Source organism: Crocodylus siamensis, chromosome 6 (genome assembly GCF_052110815.1).
Source record: "Crocodylus siamensis isolate JL-2025a chromosome 6, ASM5211081v1, whole genome shotgun sequence".
NCBI classification, from domain to species: Eukaryota; Metazoa; Chordata; order Crocodylia; family Crocodylidae; genus Crocodylus; species Crocodylus siamensis.
The window spans coordinates 76341525-76348470 of NC_143400.1; positions in this window are offsets into that span (position 1 = coordinate 76341525).

Genomic DNA, 6946 nt, shown 5'->3' on the forward strand with positions numbered 1-6946 from the left:
GCTGGGGTATTCAGGAGTAGCCCTTCCTACACTTAGACATGGTACATCTGTGGTATAGGCATATGTAAGAATTCCTAAATACAATTCCTTTTTCCTTTAGTTGGCACAAGAAATGCACACATTCAGGCAACATAATAAACACACAAGTGGTTTCTCTACCTTATTTCCCCTTCCTCCTTCCCCCTCCCCCACCTTCCCCAGCACTTGATTTTGGAGCCTGGGTCAAAATCTCATGTGGACTCCAGGTCTCCTTGTCCTATGTGTGGCTTCTTTACCAACAATGGGTTGAGTGTATCTCTGTTTCTCCTGGTCTAGAAGCTGAACAGGACCCTTTTTGTTATGAAATAATACATCTATTTTAGTCCTGCCCAAGCTTTCATATCTGTAATCCATCTCCTGAACTCTAGTAATGATTATGTTATGGGGTTGCTGCTGTTTAGTGTCTGTGACATTGTAGCAGCTGAACCCAGGGGTAAAAAGGAGTTTTGCTGGTGGGAATTTTGCTACTGCCAGAATTACACTAGCTCCCCCAAGCTAAGGCAGCTAAGCTAACAGAAGCCATCTTCATCACCAAAAACAGGTGTGATTGTTTTTTTTTGTTTTCCTTGATTTTTATATTTCAGTTAGGCTCCAAAGTGGCGAGAGACGTACGGATGAAAACCCGCTGTGCTCCCGCCCCCCCCAAACTCCCCAGCAGCCATGGACCCCCCCTGCTGAACCCAGCACAGCCGGAGGCAAGAGGGGCCCATGGTGGGAGGGGGTTAACCCCTGAGTGAGTGGGAGGAGGCAGCTGAGTGGAGCCGGGCCAGGTCAAGCCCCACCCAGGCCCCTACTTGGCCCAGCCCCCCAGGGAGGGAGGGAGGTGGGGCAGTACTCACCGGCCCTCCAGTAGGGCAGGACCCCCCAAATCCCAGACAGGGCCCCCCCTTCTCCTAGAGTAGCTTCCCCAATGGCAGGCCCGCTGCACATGCGCGTAGTTTAAAAGGGCCCGCCAACAGTGAAAAAAGCCCCAGTTAGGCTCTGGAGCAGCAAGAGACGTGTGGGTGAAAGCTGGCTGTGCCCCTGCTCCCCCAAAGACCCCCAAAGACCTCCCAGCAGCTGTGGAGCCTCCTGCCACCCCCCCAGCACAGCAGGAAGCAAGCAGGGCCCATGATGGGAGGGGATTAACCCCTGAGTGAGTTGGAGGAGGCAGCTGAGTGGAGCCGGGCTGGGTCAAACCCCACCCAGGCTCCTACTTCACCCAGCCCCCCAGGGAGCCACGCGAATAGGCTGTGCAAACAGGCGCACTTGTCTGGTGGCACGTGAGTTAGCATGGAGTTCGCGCAGGAGGGCGCGCGGGAGGGCCTGAGACCCTGCCTGCTAACCCCCCAGGGTAGATAGTCCCAGCCATAGGAGCCTACCAGAGGCATGACACGGATGGGCATGTGCTGCACCCCGAGGGTCCCCTTGGGCTCTGCAGTCCCCCCTGGCACCTCAGAGACGGCCACCCAGACGGAGCCCATGGTTCCCAGCTCTCAGGGGCAGGGGCTGCCTGTCGCTTTTTCAGGCTCTGGGGCCTGGGAGCATGGCCCCCTTGTGGGGTCTGCTCCCTTTTGGGGTCTCTGGTGCGCCAGCTGGAGGAGCTCCAGGCCACAGTCTACAGACTGTGTGCCATCAGGGACTGTGAGAAGGAGATTGACTCCTACTGCCCAGCCCTTCTCCCCCCGGGAGCTGGAGGGTAGACCCAGAGTCTCCCTCCAGGACAAAGGAGGACTCTGGGACCTCTCAATCTGTCCAGTCAGGGGCATGGACCAAGGTGATCAAGGGCCCTGAGACCCACCGCACCAAGGCCCCTGCCCCGCCGGAGCTTAGCATCAGGTACGCACCTCTTGCTGCTCCAGCAGAGCCTGCTGAATTGCCAGCTCCCACAGGCAACACTGGCTCAACTGCAGCTACTGCCCCCACTCTCCCCAAGACAAAATGTAAGGTGTCTGTTGTGGGAGACTCCATCCTGAGGGGGACTCAGGGGTAATCTGCCACCCTGACCCCTTAGTCTGGGAAGTCTACTGCTTCCCAGGGGCTCGCATCTGGGACATTGTGGAGAGGATCCCAAAGTTCCTCTAGCCCACAGACCATTATCCCATGCTCCTTATTCATGTGGGCACCAATGACACAGCTCGGAGTGCTCCCAGCCGGGTCATGAGATGCTACAGGGATTTGGGAACAGGGCTAAAGGGTCTGGGGGCACAGGTGGTGTTCTTGTTGATCCAGTCTCAGGGTCTGGGCTGAGGAGGATCCATGTAGTCAACCAAAGACGGTGGTGCTGGTATTATCGGGAAGGTGTTGGCTTCCATGACCACAGCCCACTCTTTGGCGAGAGAGGCAGCGAGCTGCTGGGAAGATATGGCCTCCACCTCTCTCCCCTGGGGAGGAGGCTCTTCTCAGCCAGACTGGCTGACTGCTCCACTGGGCTTTAAACTAAGCCCTTTGGGGGACAGGAGGACTACCGCCACTGCTGGCCCACTGAGCAACCCTTGCAAAGCCAGGAGGCCAAGGCACTTAAGGGAGCCCACCCTTGCCCCAGCCCTGGTACAATGTGTGGGCAAGGCAAGAGCCCCCAAGGGGGCACTTGCCTGTCTGTACACAAATGTCAGGAGCTTGGGCAATAGGCAGGAGAAACTCTTCCTCCTGCTCAATGCAAATAATTAGGATGTCGTAGGGATAATGGAGACCTGGTGGGACTCCACCCATGACTGGACCCACAGGTATTTATGGCTATACCCTGTACAGGAAAGCTCATGTAGATAAAAGTGGCGGGGGTGTAGCTCTCTATGTTAAGGAAAGCTACACGTCCCTGCAAGCTGCTATTGGTGACCAGGTGGACGACTGGAGACCCTCTGGGTTAAAATCCATGGGGAACATGGCACAGGGGACACAACGATGGGAGTCTACTACAGACCTCCCACCCAAAGTCCTGAGCTTGACCAGGAGTTAGCCCGGGAACTGGCTTTCAGGTTAACAAGTTCCTAGTATCAGGATTGTATCCTTGTCCTTTGTAGTTACTGTCCAACTTGGAGATGGGAAGCCAACTAGCCCTACTTATGGAGTTTTCAGCTAAAACGACACAGAGTCCATGGTGTCAAACAATTTCATATGCTATAGATACATAGACTTCCCAAATCATCACATAATTTTCATATTTTTGTCCTTCAAAAATAAGTGCTATCTGGGATACTTCTCAATGGCATGAAATATTTGTCTTCCCTGTTTAGTCAGAGAGGCACACTTTAGCTTTGTACAAATGGAAAGATTTATATACTGGGCTATATACTAGTACCACTTTTTCATTCTTTAGGGAGAACACATGGGATTTATATTAACAGCTGTGTAGTACATTTTGGGCAGCCTTTACCCTCACAGTTCCATGGATTTTTGCCGGTCAACTACTGATAGAAAACCCACTTCACAGAACAGCTGTGGCTGCTGGCTTTGTTTTGGGATTCAGTGGTTACCAGAAACTTCCTCACCAAGATAACTATTTTGGTTGAGAATATCCTACCAACTCTAACAGGTCTCTCAAAAACTCAATTTCAGAATGAGCAGGAATTTCTAAATGGATCTTATTACGACTGTCCTAGGGTACTGGGTATTGGAATGCAGACCGTAAAGGTGGTGAGTAGGGTGAAATTTTCCTGTGGATGGCTCTGTAAGAGTTTATGCTTTTTAGTGACTTGAGCTTACCAGAAGTTTTTTTTACAACGTGGGTAGACAAAACTTTTTCAGTAATAATAGTCTATCTTTTTTAAATGAACTTCAGTCTTGGTTCTATGCAGCACTTTTTGTCCTGAAAATATAATGTTGCATTAAAGCCACACAATAACTTTACATGCTATATATGAGGAAATTTAAGTTTTTCACTTACGCTCTTTAACTCCTGCCTCTTGTATGTTCACTAGTATATGCTTGTATAGTTACTTAAATACTCATGAATCTATATGCCCAAAGCACACTTATATTTCATTATGTCTCTTTTTGTCTTTCCTGTATTCTTGTGCTTAACTATTATGATGATTAAGAAAATATCTTTCTAGACTGTTTTAATGAGACTTGTAGGTTATTATATATTATTCCTCTTTGGGAAATGCCTCAGGATAATAATCTTTATTACTGTAATGAGTTACTTGGCTGAGACATGTGCTAAAGAATCCTATATTCATTCTTGATTTAATGCTTATCTTATATAAATTAGGTTCTCAATATATTTTTTTGGAGTCATCATACTTAAATTTTACTGAGTCATAGGGAAAAATTAGGGTTGAAAGGGCAGGATAGCCCTTCAACTTCCTCCCACAGACCAAGTTTCTGTGATCCCCACTGCCCTGCATGGCATGGGGGGGCTCTGTCCCGGCAGGGGCGGGGAGAAGCCCCACACGCACTGGCTGCTGCAGTGGCTGTCGGGGCTTCTGGGGGCCTGTGGAATAGACCCACATGTAGTGCAGGGCAATGGGGGAAGGGGAAATCGCTGCCTCACCTGGCAGCAGGTGGTGAGTACGGGGCTTTTTTTTTAATAGCTGGGACACTGAGGCCGGGTGGGGCAGCCACTGATGGGGCTGAGAGCGTGGGTGGGGGATGGGACCTGTTTGATTTGGCTGATTCAGTGGCGGCCAAATCTCCAGATCAGATTTGGCTCAATCAGTTTGAATCACTGAATTGAATAGCTGTCCCCTAAATCGGTCGAATCCAAAGCAAATGCTAGCTGCTTCACAAAAGCCTAGTAGAAATGTTGCCAATTTTTGGTGTGAGTATCCTTAGTTGCTGGCTTGGGTTAACAGTGAAAAGAGTAAATACATTCACATTTTACATTCCTATTTCAAAGTTTACTGAGATGAAAAGGGCAGCTTTTCAAAAGAATCTCAAAACTCTTGTTTGAACTTACTGTAAACTTAAGCAGAAGTTTCTTCATGAGGTAAAGCTGGTCTGCCCTTTGAAGATTTTCTTCACAAATACCTGAGTTACAGATGTACAGGTTAAGTAGTCTTATGAGTCTTTGCCTTAAGTCATGACAGGTTGAAGAGTTTCCCATCTGAGCTTGTGTGAAGGTACACTCTACCTTCCATGTCTTTAAATGCACAGTTTAGGAGTACTGAGAAGAAGATTGCAAACAGTGCAGGGGCAAGAATGCATCCTTGCTTCACTCTGTGTATCATCTCAAAGGGGTTGAAAGCAGACCCATCAAACTGAACAGTTGCTTTCATGTTGTTGTAGAAGGAATGTATAAGACTTGGCAGGATTGGTGGCATCCTATCTTTTCTAGGATTGCAAATAGACCTTCTCTGCTGATAGCATTAAATGCGTTGGTTAGATCCGTGAAGGTGTTGTACAGTGCTTGTATCTGCTCTGTGCACTTTTCTTGAAGTTGCCACAGGGAAAATATCATGTCTATGGTTGATCTTCCAGCCGTGACTCTCAGTGCAGATTCAGGGTAGACATGACTCGCCAGCTGTTGTAGGTGCACCAAGATAACCCTTGCAAAAGCTTTTCCTGCTGTACTTAGTAGTGAGATACCTCTGCAGTTGCTGCATTCACCCTTATCTCTTTTATTTTTATACAGAGTGACAATGTTTGTGTCATGCATATCTTGTGGTACATCACCCTCTTTCCAGCATTTGAGTAGCAGCTGATGAAGATATGGTAGTAGGCTTGCTTCCCTGCAGTTGACAGTTTCCACTGGGATGACATCTTTTCCAATAGCCTTTCATAGATGTTTGGGTCAGAAGGGACCTGAGTAGATCAAATTCATCCCCCTGTCCTGGGCAGGAAAGAGCCCTGGGGTTAGATGATCCCAGCCAGGTGCATGTCTAGCCTCCTCTTAAAGATCCCCAAGGTAGGGGAGAGCACCACCTCCTTTGGAAGTCCATTCCAGATTCTGGCAACCCTTACCATAAAGAAGTTCTTCCTGATGTCTAACTTGAATCTGCTCTCTGTCAGTTTGTGGCCACTGTTCCTAGTTACTCCAAGGGGTGCCCTGGTAAACAGAGCATCTCCTATTACATATGAATTTGTAGGTGGCCACAAGAATCATTTTCGACCTTTTTCTTGCAGAGGCTGAAGAGATCCAGGTCTCTCAGTCTCTCCTTGTAGGGCTTTGCATGCAGGCCCCTAACCACATGACTGGTCCTCCTCTGAACCCTCTCGAGGGTTTCCACATCCCTCTTGAAGTGCGGTGCCCAAAACTAGACGCAGTACTCCAACTGCAGCCTGACCAATGTCGCATAGAGGGGAAATATCACCTCCCTGGACCTGTTCATCATGCACCTGCAAATGAATGATAAAGTGTGGCTAGCTTTAATGATCACTTTGTCACATTGATGACTCATATTCATCCTGGTGTCAACAATGACTCCAAGATCCCTTTCCGCTGCTGAGAAGGTCCTCCCCCAGCCTGTAAGCGTGCTGGTGATTCCTTCCCCTAGGTGCAGCACTTTGCACTTATCTTTGCAGTTACCTTTGAACTGCATTCTATTCTGTTCTGCCCACTTTTCCAACCTGTCCAGACCCACCTGGATACATTCCCTACTCTCTGGTGTGTTAGCTTTACCACATAATTTGGTATCATCTGTGAATTTAGACAGAGTACTTTTCACGCCCTCATCCAAGTCACTGATGAAGACACTGAATGGCACAGGGCGAAGGACCGAGCCCTGTGGGACTTCACTGCCCACACCTTTCCAAGTCAATACTGACCTGTCCACCACCACTCTCTGGGTACGACCCCTAAGCCAATTTGCCACCCATCTGACTGTGTTATAATCTATGTCACAGCTGCTCAGTTTATTTATGAGAATAGGAAAAGATGCTGTATCAAACGTCTTCTTAAAATCCAGGTAGATGACATCTACCTCAACTCCTGCATCTAAGCTGGTTATAAAAAGAAACAAGATTAGTCAGGCAGGATCTACCTGCTGTG